The sequence below is a fragment of the Narcine bancroftii genome, chromosome 6 (assembly GCF_036971445.1).
Source record: "Narcine bancroftii isolate sNarBan1 chromosome 6, sNarBan1.hap1, whole genome shotgun sequence".
In the NCBI taxonomy this organism is placed as follows: Eukaryota; Metazoa; Chordata; class Chondrichthyes; order Torpediniformes; family Narcinidae; genus Narcine; species Narcine bancroftii.
This window is the reverse complement of record NC_091474.1, coordinates 167,836,071-167,860,443: the sequence shown is the minus strand read 5'-3', so window position 1 is coordinate 167,860,443 and position 24,373 is coordinate 167,836,071. Positions and strand designations below refer to the sequence as shown.

Sequence of the window (24,373 nt, the reverse complement as noted above, 5' to 3'; positions counted from 1 at the left end):
GTAAAGAGACTTTGGAAAGTTAGCAATTCTTATCAGGGCCTCCACTGATGAAAATGACCAGCTCCTTGGATCCTTGGAGTCAAAGGGAAGAAACAACTCTCTGCAGTTAACTAGATTTCATTTCAGAACAAATGAGTACTTAAGCAAAATATCCTTCAGGAGATGAAGTGCATATGAGCAGCTATATTCCCTGTTTTCAAACCAGAATCCATAAGAAATTTAGTTTATCCAGCAGAAAGAGATGGACTGGAATTGTTCTTGAAACCTCTGCTTCACCACTGTAGGGAGGTCATAGGGACCATTGTACTCAGTTTTTTTTGTCATTAGAGCCTTTATTCACTTTTATAACTCTTATTTTAGTTTCAAAACCAGCACAGTACCAATCACTCATGTTACTTCACAATGCAATACTGAACTGACAACTCCTTCTTCCATCCTGAAGGCCTCAAAACCCTTTGTTTCTTTCTCGACAACCGGCCCAACCCATCCCCCTCCTCCACCACCATCTCCTGGCTGGCTGAACTTGTTATTACCCTCAATAATTTCTCCTTTGACTCATCCCACCTTCTCAGGGTCAAAGGGGTAGCCATGGGTTCCTGCATTGGCCCCAGCAAATCCTGTCTGTTTGTTCGCTACATGGAGCGATCCTTCACAGGCAAGGCTCCTCAGTTCTTTCTCCATCACCATCGATAACTACTTTGATGTTCCCTTATACATACATGATGAGCTCATTGACGTAATCCACTTTGCTGCCAACTTCCACCCTGATCTCAAATGCACTTGGTACACCTCTAGCAACATTTTCACTTTACTCGATTTATCGGTCTCCATCTTGGGAGACAAACTCTTGACAGACTTCTTCTACAAACCCACCAACTCCCACAGCTACCTCTTTCCCACCCTGTCCACTGTAAGGATTCCATTCCTTTCTCTCAATTCTTCCATCTCCGTCGCATCTACTCCAATGCCAGATCATCGGACACATCCTCCAACTTCAAAAACAAGTGGCTTCCATTAAACACTTATTAAGATCCACTTTCATAGCTGTAATTTCTCCACACACATCGGACATTTCCCCTTTTACTTCAGCAAATTGTTCATCTATGTTATGAAAACTAGTAGTCATATAAGCCATAATATTTTCATTTTGATTTGTTAACTCCTCAAACATTGTAACCACATCAAGTCCAGGCAAAGGATTTGTTAAACCAGGTGAAGTAACTGATTTAAAAGGGGAAGCAATTTTTGTAGATCTTAATAAGTGTTTAACTGCAGTTGATGAAGTACAAGAGAGATGTAAGAAGGTTAAAGATAGAATGGATCAGACTGAAGAATCAATAACAGGATGGGATGCTCTGAAGAATGCTTTTCTGCAAAAAATTGATTCACTGGAAAATCAAAGTTGACGAAATAATGTAAAAATAGTTGGACTTCCGGAAGACATTGAAGGGCAGTGTCCTATTAAATTTTTTCGTAAATGGATTCCAGAAATATTGGGGATGGAATCATTTCTAGTCGGATTGGAATTGTCAGAGCTCATTGAGCATCAAGAAGGGAACCTTTTCTGGGGTAGCCTCCAAGAGTGGTTTTAATTAGATGTTTAAGACATCAGGATTGGGAAACGATTTTATGTCTTGTGGTACAGAAATCCCATGTTGATCAGAATCCAATAATGGTTCAGGGTATGCTGATCTAAGTCAGGAGGTTATACAGAGACACAAGGAGTTTAATCAGGCTAAGATAGTGCTGTGGAAGCAAGTATTTTATGGGCAATATCAATTTCAGTTTTTTGAGAAAGCTCAGGATGCATTAACTTTTGCTAATTCTTTGCCAAATAATAAATTGAGCCACGATTTGTCAATGAAATCTTTGGTGAATATTGTCAAGACTAAGAATGGGAATGGGACGAAGAAGCTAGAAACGGCACAATTGGTTGAAGAGGTGGAAGACACTCAAACTCAGTTTGGACAATAAAATGATGGATTGTATTTTTTTGAAGGTCTGTTCGGGGAGAGATAGATGACCTTGCTGAATTTGGAGTCATCTGCCGCTCGTGGTATTGACCACACCCGGTCAAATAAAGGGGTACTGCTTTGCAATTTTTTTTGGGGGGGGGGGAGTTGTATCAATTTTAAGGTTTTTTTGTGTATTTTTAATTTTCTTTTTCTATTTGTAGATTTTGAAGTTTTTTTTTTAAAAGGAGTTTTAACTTAGTGTAAGGGTTGGCTGTATTGGGTGCCACTCTATAGGGAACAATGAATAACTTAAATTTTGCGGCATTTAATGTCAAAGGGCTAAGTCATCCAAATAAAACGGAAATATATATTGGATTATATTAAAAAGATGAAGGATGATATTGCATTTTTACAAGAAACTCATTTGACAGAGAAAGAGCATTTGAAATTGAAGCGTGATTGGGTTGGTCATTTGATTGCATCCTCTTTTAATTCTAAAGCCAGAGGGGTTGCGATTTTGATAAATAAAAGAGTACTTTTTGCTTTGGATTCCTTCTCTGCTAATGCTGGTAGAGCATTGATTGTTAATTGTAAAATATTTTCAGAAACTTGGACGCTAATGAATATTTATGCACCAAATGAGGACGATGAAGAATTTGTTACAGATGCTTTTTTAAAATTTGAACCAATCGAATGAGAATATTTTAATAGGAAGAGATTTTAATTGTTGTTTGGACCCATTGTTGGATAATTCTCCAAAAACTGTGAAGAAAACTAAAATGGCTAAAAGAACAATTGAACTGATGAGAGATTTAAATTTGGTGGAAATATGGAGAAGATTGAATCCAACTGAAAAAGATTTTTCTTTTTATTCTGCCCGACACAATTTGTTGTGAATTGATTTATTTTTGGTTTTGGCACAATTGCAGGGTAGATTTACTCATGCTGAATATAAGAGTAGAATATTGTCTGATCATTCATTATTGTTGTGTGGGTACTGAGGTGGTAGAAACTGTTTATCATTAGAAATTTAATGAAATGTTAAAAAACATGATTTTGTTAAGTATATCAGAGATCAAATTGTTTTCTATTTGCAAATGAACAAGGGTTCGGTCCAGAGTAAATTTATTTTATGGGATATTTAAGAGGTCAGATTATTAGTTATACAGCAAGAGTTAAAAAAACAGAGAGTCAAAATTTGGAAAAAGAAATAGCAATGTTAGAGAAAAAATTTCAGAAGAATTCTACTGAAGATAGTAAGATACAATTATTTAAATTAAAACTTCTCTATAATTCTTTGCAAACTTATAAATATGAAAAAACGATTCAACGATCAAAGCAACATTATTATGAATTAGGAGAAAGAGAGCACAAAGTTTTAGCTTGGCAGTTGAAAACTGAACAAGTATCAAGAATGATTCATGCAATTAGAAAAAAATTCAGGGACTACATATAAACCACAGGAAATTAATGAGGAGTTTTTTTAACTTTTATCAAAATTTATATATGTCTGAGAGTGCTCAATATATGGATCAGATTGAATCATTTTTTATCTAATTTAAATTTACCATTATTAAATGAGGTGGATATTATGGACTTGGATAGTCCATTCACTGATTTGGAACTTAAAGGAGCACTGCAATCTATGCTTAGTGGGAAATTTCCCGGAGAGGATGGATTTACAATGGAGTTTTATAAAGAATTTAATGATTTGTTGTTTCCTGTATACACAGAAGTATTGAAACAAGTGACAGAAACAGGTTCATTTCTGGAGTCTTTTTTAAGGACATTGATAACAGTTATTCCAAAGAAGTATAAGGATCCTTTAAAAGTGACTTCATATAGACCAATATCTTTATTAAATGTGGATTATAAAATTTTGGCAAAGGTATCAGCTAATAGAGTGGCTAATTTTTTTTAACCAAAATTAGTACATGTGAATCGAGCAGGATTTATTAAGGGTAGATAATCAGATGATAATATTACTAAATTGATTACAATAATTAATGCTTGAAGACGACAGATTAATCAACTGTTGATTTTAGCATTAGATGCGGAAAAAGCTTTTGACCATGTTGAGTGGAATTTTTTTGTTTAAGGTGTTAGTAAGATTTAAATTTGGACCACTTTTCACCAGTTGGGTTAAGGCTTTATATACTAATCCTTCTGCTAGGATGATGACAAATGGACAGATTTCATCAGCATTTAATTTTTCTCGATCAACTAGACAAGGTTGCCGACTCTCACCAGCCTTATTTGCTTTAGTAATAGAACCTTTGGCTCAAGCGATAAGACAAGATTTTAATATTAAAAAAATTACAATAGGTGAACAAGAATATAAAAGTAATTTGTTTTCAGATGATGTGTTGATATATTTGTCATATCCTAAAGACTCTTTAGAACCGTTACAAAATTTGTTGCATTGGTATGGTATGATTTCAGGTTATAAAGTTAATTGAGATAAAAGTGAGATATTAGCTATATCAGATGAAGATAATACAGACTGTAGACAAATTACCAAATTTAGATGGTCTAATAAAATTAAATATTGAGGGGTCATAGTGGATAAAGAATATCAAGATTTATATAGTTTAAATTATATACTATGTTAAATAAGATTAAAGCTGATTTACATGGATGGAAAGATCTACATTAACTTTAATTGGATGAGTTAATTGTATAAAAATGAATATATATCCCCATATACTGTATTTTTTTCAGTCTATTCCAAGTGCAGTATCGAAGAATTTTTTTAAAGGAATTAAATAAAGTAATTTTTGTGGAAAGGCAAATTGGCAAGGGTTTCTATGCAAAAATTAACATGGCGTTATGAATTAGGTGGACTTCTACTACCACATTTTCAAAATTATTATGAGGCGGTGCAACTAAATTATATCAATAGGTTATTTGATATTGATCAACCACCTATGTGGGCAAAGATTGAATTGGAAATAAAATATGTCCATTTATTTATAAATTGAATCCTTTATTATTGCAAAAGTACAAATTGCCTGTATTGAGACACTTAATGGATATTAGGTACAAGCGAGATCAGATCATAGGATCCAAAGGAAATTTTTCAGCTAAATCACTATTATATCAGAATAAATTGATTCCTTTTTCTTTAAATAACCCTTATATGAAAGATTGGGAAATGAAAGGAGTAAAACTGGTGAAGGATTGTTTTGAAGCAGGTAGATTTCTTTCTTTTAATAGATTTTGAGAGAAGTTTGGTATTTCAAGTTGCTTATTATCAAGTTCAGGATTTATTTCTAGCAAATTTTGGGCAAGAATTGGTATTACCAGGTCAAACAAAATTTGAGATGTTAATTGCTGATAAAGGAAACAGGGTTTGTTTCGGAAATGTATATGCTATTGCAAGAAAAGATGAATATGATTGATGTATATAAAATGAAGGAGAAGTGGGAGAAGGATTTGGATATTACTTTGTCTTGGGAAGAATGATCAAACGTGTGTTGACAGTGTTACGAAATTACTTAATGTGAGATATAATATGGTTAATTATAATGAATTACAACCGTATCTGGAAAAAAATAACATAACCTACGATATAATTACTCTTTTTTTTGTTAAGATGTGGAGTTTATATGTACAACATATGGCTATAGATGTTAAGTAAATGACATGTACAGAATTGGCACACCAAACAGTTAATATTGAGTACCCGGAAATAATTTAATAATTTTTTATGGCTCCAAGGGGAGGTGGGTGGGATGGGATAGCTTAGATGGGAAGGGGGGTGTAAAGGGTTTCTCTTTTTTTTAATTGTTGTGTTTTTTTGTTATGTTTAACATTTTGTAAAATCTTTAAATAAAAATTTCCCCAAAAAAACGTGGCTTCCCCTCCACCACCGTTCACTCACCTGTAAACTGCATATTCTCCATTACACGCACATCTACCCTTGCCCATCTGCCTCCATGCCCAACGAGGGCAGGATTTTTTTGTCCTCACCGACCACCGCACCAGCCTTCACATCCAACATATCATGCTCCACCATTTCTGCCATCTACTATGTGATCCTACCACCAGAATCATCTTCTCGTCTCTACCCCTCTCGGCCTTCTGCAAGGATCACTCCTTCTGTGACTCCCTCGTTCGCTCTTATGTTCCCACCAATCTTCCCCTTGGCACCTGCCTCTGTGACTACAGGAAAAGTTTCACAAGTGCCCACATCTCCTTCACCACCATTTGGAGTGCCAAACTGTCCTACCAATTGAAGCAACACTTCACTTGTGAATCGCCAGGGGTCATCTACTGTATCTGGTGGTCTCCTCTATATCAGAGAGACTGGATGCTGATTGGGAGATCGCTTAGTTGAACACCTCAGCTCTGCCCACCACAATAATGTAGATCTCTTAGTGGCCATTCATTTCAATTCCCTGACCTATTCCATTGCCAACAGCACTGCCAGGCTGAGACCACCTGCAAATTAGAGGAACAGCACCTCATATTCCATTTGGGTATCCTCCAACTGATGCCATTGGCATCACATATTTCTATTAGGCACCCTTCCCCCCACTCTCTTTCCCTATGTCTCCTTTCCTCTAGCCCTACCTCTCTTTCTCTTACATTTCTCCTTACCCTCTGTCTCCTTCCACAGACTCATAAACAACATCCACAATTAATTTTCACCTTTCCTCTCTCCTGTTCTCTTACCATATCCAATTAACACCTTTTGTCTGTTGGTCTGTACACCTCCCCCTCCATTCTTCCCTTTTCACCAGCCTTTTAATACAGGCACATGCCTATGTTTTACTCATTCCTTGAGAAAGGGCTCAGGCCCAAACTTCATTGATATACATTTACCTCCTATGGGCATTGTGAGGCCTGCTGAGTTCCTCCAGCATTTCACTATTTTCAATACTGAACTGACATTTGCTTTGCAGATTTGAATCCATTCTATTATACCTCAAAGATCAAGTTAAGAGTTCTTTTGGTGCATTTGATTCATTTTTCACTAGACCATCATTAAAGTGTAGAAACAATGCCATGATTATCATATTCATTCAGAAAGTTAATGTTCAAATTTATACTGCACCAATATGCATGCACATCCGTAGATGCCAAATATACAAGTTAGGTTATTTATAATTTATAAGGCTAAAATCGGAACATTAGTCAGGGTACTTTTTAATGACCTTGTTGCAAAAGACCAAAGAGAATGCATAATGCCTGAAATGTAACAAAATGGTTGGAAAACAAGAGTTTGAAAGATTTTCTTATAATTCAATTTGTTTATGCTGCAGAAGATATTGGAAGAGGTTTTATTATCTCTCTCAAGTTACCTGGAACTGATTAAGAGACAAATGGTGAAGACAGATGGGGTCTCGTGCAGATTACATCAGAAATGAATGAAGTTTCTCTCTTAGATGTTATTATTGAGGAGTCCTCAGAGGAATGATGGGCAAAGGATAGTTCTTCTTGTGAGATGATCTAGAATATGGTGTTGCCAGTTTAAGGAGCAGGCTGAGAAGGGTTTTTTCCACCAAGAGGGCCCTAAGGCTTTGGAAATCTCTACCTCAAAATCTCTACTGGTAGGCCAGTCAACTCCTTTGTCAGGTGCCCAACATTTCTTCATACCTTGATGAAGGGCTCAAGCCTGAAAGGTTAGTTTTGTATCTTTATCTTTGCTATATCAAGGACACTGTTTGACCTGCTGAGTTTCTCTAGCGTTGTGTTTTTACTTCAGCCACAGGGTCTGCAGACTTTCATGTTTTACAACTGTTTATTTTAAAACAGTGAGCCCAAGTTCCAGCTCTCCACTGCCTCCCCCCCCACCCCCCACAACATGGGAAAATATTCTCTTCATATTTATCGTGGAACCCCTCCAGATCTTTTACATTTCAATTAAATACTCTTTGACAGTTCAACAAGTACCAGAGAAAATTAGAGAAAATATTCTGTTGATGAGAGTCTGAAATAAAAATGAAAAATGTTGGAAACACAAGTTCTGATCTGAAATGTGAAAGAGTTCTCCCTCCACAGATGCCAGCTGAGCTGGTGATTGTTCCCGACGTTTTCTGCTTTCACTTCAGTCGTTGCAAACCAATAAAACAACCCACCCACTCTGAGTGCTAATGTAGTGAATCTTCTGTAATCTGCGTCCAACATATTAACAACTTTCCATAAAAAAAGACCAACATATGTGGTTTCACCACTGCCCCATATAAAATGAAACATTATCTCTCTATTTTTATATCTGGAACATTTTAGGAAGTAAAGGAGCAAAGTGATTCATACTTTATCTGAAAACCCCACAATGGGACAATCCTGGCTAAGAATGATTCACAATGATTCTTAATTTTCCAGGGTTATTAAATGTCAGCCAATGGCATTTCCTATCAAATACGATTCTTGAAGACACCATGTTAGATCAACAATTTCCTCACATCTAGAAAAAGCTGAAATTAAAGGAAATCACGGGTTCAAAATCCTTTGTACATGTACTGCGAATATTGTATTTTATCTGATCAAAAATAAATAATTTGCTTAAACCAAACTTTCGTAATGTCATCCTTCCTGCATGAAGGGGATAAAAAATAAACCTTCCATTCAAATTATTAAGCATAGATTTTGGAGTTCTCATTGAGAGCATTAAATATATTTTAAGAGTAAAGCATTTAAAAATTAATGTTTCATAAGAAATTATAATGTCAAATTAATATAACTGCGCTATAAGATTCTCCTCATTGTTCACCAAAACTACAATAAAAGGAATACAGAACGGATCAATCTAGAAGAGCAGCCTCTTTGCCAAAATGAATAAATCAATCAGCAGAGGTGTATTTAACAAATTAAAATAGAAAATGTTGCAAATTCACAGTCCATCACAGTCCATGAGAGAGTGATAGAGAGTACATGAATCTTTAATATTCCAGTTGCCTTTAAACTGCTGTCTGGTCGAATCCACAATGCAAACTTTTCTACTGTAATTTCAGATTTCCGTATGAGAATCAGAGTCCTACAGGCCTGCTTGACGGTGCCGAACAAAGTACCCCCTTGATTCTGTTCCACATTCGCATTAGGCCCATACTCCTCCCGTCCATTAGTTATCAAAGTGCGTTTTTAAAGGAAGCTAACATATCAGCCTCCACCATTCTGTCTGGCAGCTCATTCCATCTGCCCACCGTCCTCTGAGTGAAGAACTGTCACCTCACATCTATTCTAAATCTCACACCCCTCTTGATATAGTTATGCTCTCTTATTCTAGAATCTTCCACTCTACAAAAGAGACTATCACCTGATCAATGACCCCATGATTTTATTAACCACAATCAGATCCCCTCTCAACCTCCAAAGCTCTAAGAAAAACAGGCCTAATTTTTCCAGACTCTCGTGATATCCTAACTTCCCTAATCCAGGCAACAACCTCTTCTGTACCATTTCCAACTTTCTTTAGCTAGATGGCCAAAACTGCACACAATATTCCCTCACAAACATCTTGTATAACTTCAACATGATATCCCAACACTTGTATTCATTTCCCCAGCCAATGAAGGCAAGCATCCCAAACGCACTGTCAATCTGAGCTCCCATCTTTAAAGAGCCATGTAACTGCACCCCCAGGTCCCTCCACTCCATTACACCCTCTTGGGCAGTTCTTGAATTTATCTCCTCATACCCATGTGAAAATATATTTTCATTTACACAAAAATGGTTTGCCAATGTATCCAAATGCAAATATAGTGCCTTTCTCAGAAAAATATCAAGCACCAATAATTAACCAAAGAATTAACCGGAATAAAGTGCAACATATCAAATGCAAAATGCTAATTTGACCTCAAATAGTTGTGGTCTGAGGCCAAATGAAACTGATGTCTTTAAAAGAGGTCATTTTAATCAATGAGTTGTCAATTGCTCAGTAATTTATAAGGCTAAAATCGGAACATTAGTTAGTCAGGGTACTTTTTAATGACCTTGTTGCAAAAGACCAAAGAGAATGCATAATGCTTAAAATGTAACAAAATGGTTGGAAAACAAGAGTTTGAAAGATTTTCTTATAATTCAATTTGTTTATGCTGCAGAAGATATTGGAAGAGGTTTTATTATCTCTCTCAAGTTACCTGGAACTGATTAAGAGACAAATGGTGAAGACAGATGGGGTCTCGTGCAGATTACATCAGAAATGAATGAAGTTTCTCTCTTCGATGTTATTATTGAGGAGTCCTCAGAGGAATGATGGGCAAAGGATAGTTCTTCTTGTGAGATGATCTAGAATATGGTGTCGCCGGTTTTTTTCACCAAGAGGGCCCTAAGGCTGAGGTAGAGATTTCCAAAGCCTTTGAGGTAAAGGATGGTGGAAGCAGATTCTTTGAATATTTTTGAGAGAGGGTAGATTAATTCTCAATATGTATGCTCCTCTAATCACCTTCCCCATCTTTTTCTCAGCAAAATCTCCACTCCTTTCTCTCCTGTGTGTTTATCTGGCCGATATCTGTGCTAATGTACTGGTAAACCGCCCTTTCCATAAATTTTGTCTTGAATACAAATAGAATACCAACCAGCAAAACAAAAATTAATTTGCTTTTTTAAAATTCTGAGTTTTTATATAAAAATATGAACAAAGTGCAGGATCCTGCTGTGAGGTGTGAATGAATGTGGCCTCGCATTGATCTACAACCCTTCTGCCAGGCTTTGTAAGGCAAGTTGCTAAATGCAGCAGCTTCAGAATCAGGATTTATTGTCATGAACAAGTCACGAAATTCAGGGTTTTACAGCGGCATCATAGGGTAAACATTCATATTATAACCATTTACAGAAAGTAATAGTGCACGAAAAGTAAGGCAGTGCTTTTTGTTCATTGATCATTCAGGAATCTGATGGCAGTGGGGAACAAGCTGTCCTTGAGTCAATGAGTGCTCATCTTTAGGGTCCTGTACCTTTTCCCCGATGGTAGCAAAGTGAAGAGGGCATGGCCTTGGTGGTGGGGGTCTTTGAGGATAGAGGCTGCTTTTTTAAGACACCACCTCATGTAGATGTCCTCGATGGGGTGAAGTCTGGTGCTTGTGATGTCACAGACCAAGTTTACAACCCTCTAGAGTTTTTTCTTATCCTGAGATGTGATGCCTCCATTACCAGACAGTGATGCATCCAGCCAGAATGCTTTCCACAGTACACCTGTAGAAGTTTTCAAGAGTCTTTGGTGAGATACCAAATCTCCTCAGTCACCTCACAAAGTATAACTGCTGGCAAGTCATCAACATGGCGGATCCAGGACATGTTGAAATTCAGAGTTCTTGACCCTCTCCACTACTGACCCCTCAATGAGGACTGGGTCATGTTCCCCTGACTTCCTCCTGTAGTCCACAATCATCTCCTTGGTTTTGCCAACATTGAGCGCAAGGCTGTTGGTGTGACTATCTCCCTCCTGTACGCTTCCTCATTGCTATTTGTGATTCTGCACAACATCTGTTATAAGAGGCAGAAAACTGGGGACCTAGTTTAGAATCCTTCCAAATACCAAAGTCAGATGCAGGAAGCCCCTGTGAGAATATTGTGCTAAATGTGAAATCAGGAACAGAAAGGTCAAACCGTCCAAAGAAGAATGAAAAGAAAAAAAAAGTTTGCTTTTGATTAAAGAATGTCACTCATTATAATTAAAATTTGAAGGACTAGGAATCTCCAATTACTATTGTTCATGTTCTGCGCCAGGCAGGTCGTTTGGAAGTAATTATTCCATTCAAATTAATTTGACTGAAATTACACGACTGTGGCGGTGTGTTGAAGATCTGCCACGTAAAGGCGAACTTCATGCCATTCAGCACATCTTAAAGAGGAGCCAGACAGTTTTAGTGCTATTTACGGATGGAGAGTGAATAAAGAGCATCAGCTTCATGGAGGAGCCAGCCACCCGCGCTCCCCCAAATAATAGTCTCAGCCATATCCATCTGAGAGTAATAATAAAGAACAATTACAGGTAGATCATTATCGAGTTAATTCTACCTGAGCAAGACCAACCAATATCCAGTGACCAAGCTAATGTTAAAAGAAGCCATCCTGTCGCCCTGGGAAAGATTTCCTTTGACGTTTTGTTTCTCCTGGTTGGGTTCCATTCATTTTCAAACTCCACTCTCCACTTTTAACATGGGTGAGTACAAATCGCTACTTTTTTTTAAATTACAGATGCCCCTTTAGTGATGATCTTTAATGCTTTTCTTCACAAAAAAAAAAGTTTATCTAAAAGTTTGATCTTTTGCATATTTACCTTTAACGTGGTCGTTTCCAATTAAGTTGTGATCGATGAGAATTGCAGAGGGCAGAGCCTGGCAGCATTTGGAGACTTCCTTTGCAACTTTGTTCTCTTCTGGCTGTCTGACCGGTATAATCCGAAACTATCAAATGGAAAATGGCAACAAGAACTCCCCCTCACCGCCCCCCCCCCCCTAACTTTCCCCAGAAATGACCAGCGAGATAACAGCGCTTCGGTAATGTTAGCCCGACCCCAGAAGAAGATGTGGTCGAAGAGTGAATGAAGGGATCCGTTCTGCGAGGGACGCAGGCCAGTCACAGTGCACGGTGCCTTTCGCTGCTTGCTCTGGCCAGTCAGTACCTGTGTCACGGCTCCGGCCACGCTGCGCCCAACTCCACGCCGCGCTCCTGTCAGCCACGCACGTCGGTCAGACCTGATGAGCCAGTCCTTGGAGAACCGCACGTGGCTGAATTGCCGCCACGACTGGAGCCAGGAGCTCTATTTGTGTCCGTTTCTGCAACAAAAGAAATTGAGCTGCTCGAAGAGATGGTGAGTCATTTTTGTCCAGCGCTGAGAACTGCCTCCTGGTCTTTCCGAGGGCCAGCGTCGGCTGTAAAAGTTAACACTTTGCAACCCCAAGTGACGTTAAAGTCCAGATGCCCCCCCCCCCCCCTTTAAATTCCCCTCTCGACAAACTGGCGGACAGAAGAGCAGCGGTCAGGCTCCGTTTCCACTGAATGGCGAGAGATTTTTCAACCCTTTCGGGTTCTGCTCCAAGGTTTACCCAAATACCCCCCCCTATTTAGGAAGCCACTGGAAATCTAGCTCCACCAATGACGATTTCAGACGATAGAGTCACTGCACTGTTTATTTTGTTGAATAAAATCTCTTTTCCTTTTGAAAGGCGCGTTTAAAATTCCGACACGCCTGACTGGGTATCGTTAAGTTTTGGATACAATTTTCTGACCGTAAATAAATATCTGTAACTGTTGATTAACGTTTTAAAAAAAAAACCTGAAGTCGCTGGAAATGTGAATAAAAGGACCACCATTGCTGGAAACACTGACTTAATGTTTGAGGTGATAATCCTTCATCACAACCAAATTAAAGATCTTCCCATTCAAGATCATGGCTCAACTCCATCCACCTGCATTTTCTCCATCACATACAAAAATGTGTCCAAGTCTGTCTTAGATATATTTAATAAGACAACCTCTCCTGCTTCCTTGAGCAGGAGTTTCACATTCACTACTTCTGAGAAAAACAATTATTCCTCAGCTCCATCCAAAACGTCACCTCTTTTGCTCTTACCGCAAGGCTGCCTAACTTGATGGGTGGTTCCAGTTCTTTCTGTTTATGTTTCCGACCTGGTTGTCTATCTTACACAGCATTACAAAAATAAATGTGTCCAAAAAATGTAGAGCACTGCTTAAGAATTAAACAAAGTAATGTGTTCTTAAATGGGCAATGTGCAAAATCTCAGTAGGCCGAAGAAGGTTACCCCAACTCAACACCCTATTTCACCGTTCAATGATATCATAATTGATCCACATACAATCTCTACTCCACATTCCCACCTCCCTCATCCGGTAACCTTTCAACCCTTCGTTTATCGAGAATCTACGTAGTTCTGACATAACATATTTAAAGACTGTGTTCCATTCCTCTTGGAAACAAATTTCCAATGACATTAATGCACCGAGAGAAAAAGGTACATCTCATTCCTGCCTTAAGGTCATCCTTTATATTTACACAGTGACCCCTTAATTCCAGGTTCTCCCACAAGGAAATATTCTCTCAATATTAACCAGGGCAAGACTCTTCAGGATCTTACAAGTTTTATTTAAGTTGCTTCCACTTAACCTAAACTCCAGCAGATACAAACAACATAATACAACCCAGCCATTTGAGGTATCAGTCCTGTAAACCTTCCCAAAACATCAGTAATATATCTTTACCCTTTATGGACGCTGTGAGACTGGCTGAGTTCCTCCAGCATTTGTGTTTTGACCTTCTCAGAGTGGATCCCATCATAGAAATAACCTTCTTTGAACAAGGGCCAATAAAGTATGTACTTTTCCATGTTTCATCAACGCCCTAAATATGACTTCCCTATTTTTATATTGCAATTTCCTTCACAATACACAATGACATTTGGTTAGTTTTCCTCAGGACTTGTACCTGCATCACTAGTCTTCTGTAAATAATGCTCCAGAATATTGCTGAATCCCAGAGCTCCACAATCTTTCAACATTTAGATTACATACATTTTTAATTTTCATTCCAAAAAAGGACAATTGTACCTATTTCCCATATTTTACTGCACTCATCAGATCCTTTCCCATTCACTTAACCTATCTATACCCTTTTAGAGTCTCCTCATATTCTTTCAATTTATTTGCCTAATATTGGCATAGTTCTAATGGAAACACTGATGTTTATATTATAGATGAATGTTCCCCTCAGAATGAGTGTAGACAGGACAAATCACTTACAGGGGGAAATACCAAGACTGCAGGAGACATAGTACAATTAAACTATATTTATTTATAATATCCAATATTTCATAATGACAGTCACTGTAAGTTAGTTCATGCTTAATTGTAATATATCGACAATAGCTGATTATATCATACCATCCCCTCTATTGTGTAAATAAATCAGTGATGAGATTGCTCATGTAAATATGGATCATCTTTAATTTTAATTTAATTCAAAATGTTATCACAAAATCATTTTGATACATATTTCCCCGTCATGGTGTGCAAATGACAATCGTATTCCTAAAATATTTTAAGCTGCAATGTTTCACTCTCTGATGAACTGAACGCCTTTTGTGCTCACTTTGGAAAAGAGAATTCAATGGTACCAATGAGAATCACTGCAGAAGCTGGCAACCCTGTGATGTCTGCCTCTGAGGCCAACAGCAGAACATTTTCAAGAGGATGAACTGTTGCAAGGTGTGTTAGCCCCTGATGGCATACCTGGCGGTGTACTGAAAGTCTGTGCCAACCAACTAGCTCCCAGACATTTGCAGTCTTTCATTGCTGTCGTCAGAGGTCCCCACCTGCTTCAAAAAGGCATTGGTCATACCTGTGCCCGAGAAGAGCAGAGGGAGCTGCTTCAGTGACTATTGCCCAGTAGTATCACATCCACTCATTAAAGTTATTTGAGAGGTTGGTCATGGTCAGAATCATCTCATACCTAAGACCTAGATCCACTGCAATTCACTTACTGCTACATTTGCTCCACAGCAGATGCAATCGCAGTGGCTCTTCACTCAGCCCTGGATCACCTAGACAACAGCAACATGTAGATCAGGCTGCTTTTCATTGATTACAGCTCAGCTTTCAATACCATCATCCCCTCAATAAGGAAGCTTGAAAAATCTGTGCCTATCCACCTCCCTCTGCAATTGCATCCTTGACTTCCTCTTTGGAAGACAATAGTCAGTAATCAGTCACAATGTCTCCTCCTCACTGACAATCAGCACAGCCAGACTTCAAGGATGAGTGCTTAGCCCTCTGCTCTTCTTTCTCTACACCCATGACGGTGTGGCTTAGCACAATACAAATGCCATCTACAAATTGCTAATGACAGAATCGTGGACGGCAATGAGGAAATGTACCAGAGTGACCTCGATCAGATAGTTAAATAGTGTCACAACAACAATGCATTCAACATCAGCAAAACAAAGGAACTCATGGTGGACTTCAGGAAGAGGAAAACAGGAGAGCGCAAACCAATCCTCTTCAAGCGGTGGAAAGGGTCTCTCAAGCTCTATCCTGTGGCCTTTGTCTCATTGCAATTGTACAAAAGGCCAACCAGTGGCTATACTTCATTTGGAGTTTGATAAGATTTAGTACATCACCAAAAACTCTTGCAAATTTCTACAGGTGTACCATGGAGAGCATTTTGAGTAGTAGCATCACTCTCTGGAATGGAGATGCCAATACTCAAGAAAAGGAAAAGGCTACAGAGAGTTGTGAACTCGGCCAGTGCCAGTATGGGTATTAGTCTTTGCTCTGTTAAAGACATCTACAAGAGGTAGTGTCTCAAGAAAGCAGCCTCTATCATCAAGGACCCCCACCATTGGACTATGCTCTCTTCTCACTGCTATTATCAGAAAGGAGGTACAGGAGTCTGAAGATGACCAGCCAACAGTACAAAAACAGCTTCTTCCCCTCTGCTATCAGATTACTGAATGGGCAATGAACCACAGCCACAACCTCACTTTTTTTTGCACTAATTTACCTTTTTTTTTAAAAAAAAAAGTAATTTATAGTAGGTTTTGCACCTGTAATTCTGCTGCAAAACTACAAATGTTCTGATACATGGGATGTTCTGGTGAAGTTGTACAAGACATTGGTTATGCCTTATCTCTACCAAATTTGGAGGCTTGTGTGCAGTTTAGGTCACCTAACTACAGGAAAGATACCAATAAGATTGAAAGAGTGAAGAGAAGATTTACTAGGATGTTGCCCAGACTTCAGGAAATGAGTTACAGGTTAGGACTTTATTCTCTGGACCATAGAAGAATGAAGGGAGATTTGATAGAGGCTTACAAAATCATGAGGGGTATATACAGGGTAAATGAGGTAGGTGAGATACAAACCAGAGGATATGAGTTAAGGGTGAAAGGGAAAAAGTAGTGGGGGAATTTCTTCACCCAGAAAGTGTGGGAGCGTGGAACAAGTGGCAAATGCAGGCTCAATTTTCACATTTAAGAAGAATTTGGACAGGTGCATGGATGGGAGAAGTATGGAAGGCTATGGACTGGGTGTTGGTCAATGGAACTAAGCAGAAAAATAGATCAGCACAGACGAGAAGGGCCAATGGGCCTGTTTCTGTGCTGCAATGTTCTATGACAATAAATTCTGATTCTGAAAGATATTTCACCTACAATTACCAAGTGACTTTCTCAGAGAGAGATTTGGTTTTGTCTCCAAAAGGGAAACCAATGTGTGAAAGGTCTAGGTCCTGTAAATGGTGAAAAAGCAAACAGTAAAAAAAATGAACTCAGTGGTAGATCAATCTCTACCAGTAGTTTTCAAACTTTTCTTTCTACTCACATACCACGTTAAGTAATTCCTAGGCCATAGGTGCTCTGTGATTAGTAAAGGATTGATTAAGGTATGTGGGTGAAAAGAAAACATTTGAAAACCACTGTTTTAATCGTACCTAATTGACTTGTTATGTGCAAGGTTTCATAACTCCAAAGGAAATGGGCCAATGACAATTCTTCTCAAGCGAAATATTTCAATAACAATTAGGTCTAGAGCAGTGACTCTTAACCTTCCCTTCCCATTCACATACCACCTTCAGCAATCCCTTAGTGCTACGGGTAGGTGGGGGGGTGGATGGCCCGCTAATGCCCCCCTCATGACGCTGAGCCTGCTCAGGGCCACACCACAATGTATCTAATTACTGGGGTGGTTAGACTCCCTCTCAGTTTCTCCCAAAGAACTTTTTTGGATTGTTCGACTTGTGCTTCAGTTCATCGGTCCTGTTAGTAACCACCAATGTGACTCTTATCACAGGGCACCATGGCATAGGGATTATTGAAAGTGGTATGTGAGTGGAAAGGAGAAGGTTGCGAACCACTGCGTCAAGACGAAAATAAATCTAATTCCCGCAGGGCCAGTGTCGGCGTCAGAAGAGATCTGATCAGGGGGCATTAGGGAGGGGACACAGACTGCCGTTCCAGGAAGGGGGTGGGGGTCGGCAATATCAAATTAAAACTGCGGTCTTCCGATCAACGAGGTTTTCCACCACTGACAAGTGTCCATCAGGGTAGTGCGGAACGTGGACTTAATCCGCTTTCGTTTGTTGATTCTTTTCACGTTGTCTCTGATGACTGTCAGCGCCTGAAATTCACAATTGAATGGTTTCCCGTGGATCCGTATGGTTCGAGTAGATCTCAGTAAAGATTGCTGGATCTGATCCCACACAAACACATTCCCCAGACCTTCTCAATCCACCCTGGGCCAAGCTGAGCTAAGTTTTCATTTGGGTTTTTTTTGTGGCCCCGTTGGGGAAGGAGTGTGTCAGACACTCAGGCATCGAGGGGCTCACAGGCAAGCTCATTCCTGTCCCACTCGGGACGCAGCGGAGGCCACGCACTCGAAGCTCATTTTTCCCACGACCCCAAGGTGGGGGGGGGGGGGGGGGGGGCATGGCCCGTGAATGCCCCCCTCATGACGCCGAGCCTGCTCAGGGCCACACCACAATGTATCTAATTACTGGGGTGGTTAGACTCCCTCTCAGTTTGTCCCATAGAACTGTTTTGGATTGTTCGACTTGCGCTTCAGTTCACCGGTCCTGTTAGTAACCAGATTATTGAATGGACAGGTTCAGGCCCCTCTCCCAAAACTATCCACCTGGTAATGAAGGCATCCATCCCAGAGTCGTCACCGAGCCCTTAACCCAACGTTTTTTTCCCCATTCACTGAAATTAAACACTACAAGCAAATAATTCCAATTTTACTGACGCCTTCAAAACTTCTCGTTAATAATACTCTTTTAATTCAAGGGGGTGAATAGTCGGCTTTCATACATTAGTGTTGTTCATTTAACACAAGGCACGCATTTCAATATTAGACGCAAGTTGATCGATGTCGCAGCCTCATTTTCTGATTTACAGCGAACAATTTGAGAGAAGATCCCACACACAAAAGGAGACTGGGCTGCAATTCATTCATAATGACCCGCTTTCAGTCAAGTCTCAAGGTTTTTTTTTCCCTGTGTCCCACTGTGGAGGGACGCAGTAAGGAAGATATTGAGCCACGTTCTAATCAAACTCCCTCTCTTCGGGCCGCAGCCACATTGTCCACTACAAGCTGACATATTAATGAAGGTTCTTTGATATAATATTGCACTTTATTAGTTTGAATACTTTGCTCTTTTAAGTGTGTTGACTCTCTTCTTCATTGGTTCCAGCTGGTCACTCGCCGTCCATTGACGTGGTGGAAATTGCGGCGCTCCTGGCGGGAGCTCCTGTCAACACTGCAGACAGGCGGCCTCCGACCTGGCCAGCCCGTCTCCACACAAATCAGGTACTCAGCGGCTCAGGCAGCATCCACGGGTAGAAACGGCCTGACTCCACGTTTTGAGTCGAGACCCTTCATTGTGTGTTTCCCGAAAGTTTGGGGCCAGTTTATATATCTTGCAATAAATACATAAAGGATTAGCACAAAGGGCAGAACTGGTATGCAGCCAGTCTGTACAGAAAGGTCCACTCTCATGATTACCTCAAACTAATGCAGGAATTCCTTCTCACGTCTGGACTGGACCATCGTCCTGGAAAGGTGGCTTGCTCCGGAGAAGAAGACGGTCATCGGGTGAATCGATCAGGTCACCTTATCGGAATGTTCACAGTCTGGTACTAAACACTCCCCAGCCACCGATGCTGACGATGGTAAAAGGAAAAAGGCCAGATTTAGTTTCAACGAAGGTGTTGTGCATTCACAACTGTGCAAGTTGTAATACTGAACTTACTAATGAGTTTCTAAAACCCACGAACCGGTAGGAGGGTGGGATGGCATAAAGTTAAATTCTCCTTTGTAATTCTTTTGCTAGGGCACACAGAACAAAACAAAACGAAAAAAAAAAGACCTTTCGACCCACATATCTGCGCCGTGCAGGAAGCCAGATTAAACCAAATCTCTTCTTCTTGCACTTGATCCATATTCCTTTAATCCCTGCACATTTGTGTGTCTAGCTGTAAGCCCCTTAAACGCCACATTCAAATCTGCTTCCACCACTACCCCGGCACCTGGCACTTTCGGTGTTTAAAAAAAAGCCCAGCACGTCTCCTTTGCCCCCCCCCCCCCCACTCCATTCCAAACCCCACCCCTCACCTAGTATCTGACATATTTACCCTGGGAAAAAGATTGACTATCTACCTGCATCCTATCAATGCATCTCATAATTTTTTAAACTTCCATTAGGTCTCCCCACCCCATTGATGCTCAGAGAAAACGGCCCAAGTTTGTCCAGCCTCTCCCTATATCTCATCCCCTCTAACCCAGGCAGCATCCTGGTAAATCTCTTCTGTATCCTTTCCAAAGTCTGGACATTCTTCTTGTATGGAGGCGATCAGAAATGCACACAAATACTCCAAATGTGGCCCAATCAAAATTTTATCTAGCTACATGATTTGTTTACTTTTATATTGAAGTTATGGACCAATGAAAATAAACATACCATTCACCTTCATTACTCCACCATCTATTTATATGGTACTTACAGGGGATTATGGGTCTTGCACACCCCTTTCCTTCTGCGCATCGATGCTGTTGAGTGTCTTGAGGTTAACTGTGTTTCATACACTCCATGTCAGTAAATGGCTATCTGGAAATGGATTTGCAAGGAAATTTATATCTGAAAAACAGAATTCTCTTGTGGGAATTTCAAAATGCAGCAATTTTAAAAAGAATTTAGATATACAGATATAAACAAAATAGAGAGAGTGCAGAGAAGGTTCACGAGAATGTTGACAGGATTTCAGGGTCTGAGTTACAGGAAAAGGTTGTGCAGACTGGGGCATTTTTCTCTGGAGCTTAGAAGATTGACAGGGGACTTGATAGAGGTGTTTAAGATTTTAAAAGGGACAGACAAAGTAAATGTGGATAGGCTTTTTCAATTAAGAAAGGGGGAGATTCAAACTAGAGGACATGGTTTAAGATTGAAGGGGAAAAATTATAAGGGGAACATAAGGGGAAATTTCTTTACGCAGAGGGTGGTGGGGATGTGGAATGAGCTTCTGGCAGACGTGGTCGAGGCGGGATCATTGGTTACATTTAAGGAAAGACTGGATCGTTACATGGATAGGAGGGGACTAGAGGGGTATGGACCGGGTGCTGGTCAGTGGGACTAGGAGGGTGGGGATTTGCTACGGCATGGACTAGTAAGGCCGAACTGGCCTGTTCTGTGCTGTAAGTGGTTACATGGTTAAATGGTTATAGCACTGTAACAGGCTAATTCAGACCTACTAGTCCATGCTTCCCAATTTACACCCCATTAATCTATGCCCGGTAAGGTGTAGGGTGAAGGGTGGGAGGAAACCGGAGCTCCCAGGGAAAACCCACAGAGAGAACGTACAAATTCCTTACAGACAGTGTGGGATTCAAACCAAGATCTGGTCCTGATTGCTGGCACTATAAAGGAGTTGCACTAATCTCTACGCCAACAGTGCTGCCCTAAACCTTTTCTTCCATCCATCTGTATCTCTGAAGAGCAGATTGTTCCCAGATTTAACTTTCAACTAATGTCCTGAGATCCTTTTTGATAAGTCTGAGTTCTGCCTGGTGCCATTGTGAGAGCAGACACATTTTCACCTTTGACCATTTATATACATTTATTTCTTGTTTATCACTGGCATTAAAACGTCCCATTGAAATGTATCTCTATAGACTTGATACCATTGAATACAGATTTGTATTTTTCACATTGAATAAAATCCAAATGAATAGAAAGGTTATCAACTGATTCAATTTCACTGTTGATTGTTTTGTAGTGGTAAGATTCAATTCTCAAAACCATTAAAGGTTAAAAAAAACTACAGTAGCCAGCACTTATTTTCCGGCCAACAGGAAGTTCTCGGCATTGGGACACTTGGAGCAAATGGTCTTGAAAGTACTCAGTATCAGCAATTACTAAGGGTGAATTGAACAACAGGTCTGGAAGAACCTGGGAAACAGCTTTGTGGTTGAGGGAGCATTTAGGTCTGAGCACCTTGGAATGGAAATGATAGGCAAGGACCAAAACTGAATAGAATGGCGAGGATTCAAGGATGGATGCTTCTTCGTAGCATAACAACATTTCCCAAATTTAATGTAGTCACTTGGGTTTGGGTAACCTTGGCAAGTGTGATTTATCAATTTATTACGGATCTGCATGACACATAGAAACTAGGTGCAGGAGTAGGCCATTTGACCCTTCAAGCCTACACCGCCATTCAATATGATCATGGCTGATCAGTACCCAGTTCCTGCCTTCTCCCCATACCTCTTGATCACCTTAGCCATAAGGGCCAAATCTAACCTACTCTTAAATATTGACAAGGAACTAGCCTCAACTACTTCCTGTGGCAAAGAATTCCACAGATCCACCAGTCTCTGAGAGAAGAAATTTTTCCTCATCTCAATCCTAAAAATTCCCCCTTATCCTTGGTTCTAGTTTTTCTCAGCATTGGAAACAACCTTCCTGTGTCTAGTCTGTCTAAACCCTTAAGAATTTTATATGTTTATATAAGATCCTCCCTAAATCTTCTAAATTCCAGTGAATACAAGCCTAGTCTATCCAACCTTTCTTCATATGCAAGTCCTTCCATCCCTGGTATCATTCTAGTGAACCTTCTCTGCACCCCCTCATGGCGAAGATGTCATTCCTCAGAAAAGGAGACCAAAACTGCACGCAGTACTCCAGGTGTGGTCTCACCAAGGCCCTGTACAGGTGCAGCAGGATCTCCCTACTCCTGTACTCAAATCCTCTCGCTATGAATGCCAACATACCATTCGCCCTCCTCACGGCCTGCTGCACCTGCATGCCCACTTTCAACGACTGATGCACAACAACACCCAAGTCTCGCTGTATCTCCCCTTTTCCTAAACAGATACCATTTAGATAATAGTCTGATCGTGTCAATCACGTTGCTGAGTTACTCTGAGTGGCAGATTTTCTCCCTTCAGAGGCATTAGTGAATCAGTAGTTTGTTGTCGAGATGGTTTGATTGTTAATGGTTGGTTTTAGGGGTTTTTTTTGCAAATCCAGAATTCCATATGTTATGTCTCTGCGTTACTTGGGAGGCTTCTTAAATAACAAGATTCAAATAACAAAAGAGATTTTACTTACTGGTCTTCCACCATCTCAGGAAACTCTTCACACATACTCATATACATACTGTTATATAGTCAGCATAACCATGTAAGAATACACCCATCTCACTGTAGTAAATGTAGTGCACCACTCTGGGGTATATTGTTATAGGGGTTCGTGTGGATCCCACAGGTTAAAAACCAGACCAAGATAGAGGTACAAAGTACAAGTTTATTTTGGGAATGTAGATTGGGCAACAGGGTTGAAATACTAAATGAACCTATACACACACATACACACACACACACTATGCAAGGGGTAAATATATACTTCAGATAACGAGGGAGAAACCGACAGAACCTGGGGAAACAATAAGTACATACAATCAACAGTTAGAATCAAGGTAATACTATGTGTCACACCCCTTGACTTGTATGGACAAAGATCTAGCTACCCAACCTCAGGACTCTCCCCAACCCAGTGTGAAAGGTGATACTTACATGCCATGAGGGGTCAAAAGAGACAGAACAATGGGGAACATGGTTCTTTATAGTTCTGCAGCAGAAATTGGGGATCAATCATTCAGGGCAGGTTGGGCCCCATTGGCTGCTGTGGCCAATGGCTCAAAGCCAAGTTCAGGGCCTCAGCAGGGGTCAGCCAAGGTGATACACCTGGGCCAGTTGAGTGAAGGTCAGTGCTGAGTCCAGGCAAGAAGTGAAACAAGCCCTCTCAGCTAGTGTGTGTGTGACACTGAAAGCAGGTGAACAGTGCAAGCCAGGAAGCTTATTGGAACTGAAGAAAAGCTCCAGAGTGGCAGATGGCTGGCAGTGCTATCTGTCCGATATTTCTCTTGAATAAGTGGAACAGAAATAAACTCTGTGGTAGCCTGAAAGAAAGAGGTTATCATCTGGAGAACACTGATGGGGCAAGTTTCATCAGCGAGAAACTGAGGTGACTAATGGTGGTACCTCAGTTGTGGAAATCCTGGATCAACAAATCTCCCTCTACAAACCCTACAAGAACCTTCCTGAGCGGTAAACATTTACCTTTCGAGCACCAAAGCCTGGTGAACTTTATACATGTTAAATTCTGTGCACAGTATAAGAACTGCCTGCAACAAGAGAACTTGAAAGAATGAGAAGTGAAATTGAACTGTGAACCAAAGAACTTTTCTTACATTTACACATACATCACATACTCGTGCGCTTAGAATTAGAAGGGGGCTAAATTGGGTTTAGTTAAGTTATAGTTTGATTCTGTTTTCATGTTTAAAGATAATTCAAAACAACTTTTGTTTAAGTAACCATTTGTCGTGGTGAATATCTATTGCTGCTAGGTTTTGGGGTGCTTTGGGCTCGTAACAACACAACAAAAAGAGGAAATGATTTCC

General features: G+C 40.1%; 1 protein-coding gene across 5 annotated transcripts in view; it reads right to left on the bottom strand.

Moving 5' to 3' along the window:
* Positions 1 to 20,588, bottom strand: part of LOC138736710 (proto-oncogene tyrosine-protein kinase LCK-like) — a 71,818-nt gene extending 51,230 nt beyond the window's left edge. Inside the window, exons 1-2 of one of the 5 annotated variants that reach the window (XM_069886634.1) lie at positions 20,414 to 20,588; positions 19,416 to 19,573 (exon numbers count right to left, since the gene is read on the bottom strand). The gene's annotated coding sequence lies outside the window, so the exon portion shown is untranslated. Of the gene's footprint in view, positions 1 to 12,180; positions 12,308 to 12,525; positions 12,738 to 19,415; positions 19,574 to 19,662; positions 19,939 to 20,413 lie in introns of those variants that run through there. The other 4 variants (XM_069886635.1, XM_069886636.1, XM_069886637.1 and 1 more) reach the window with 4 other exon arrangements.
* Positions 20,589 to 24,373: the final 3,785 nt, after the last annotated feature.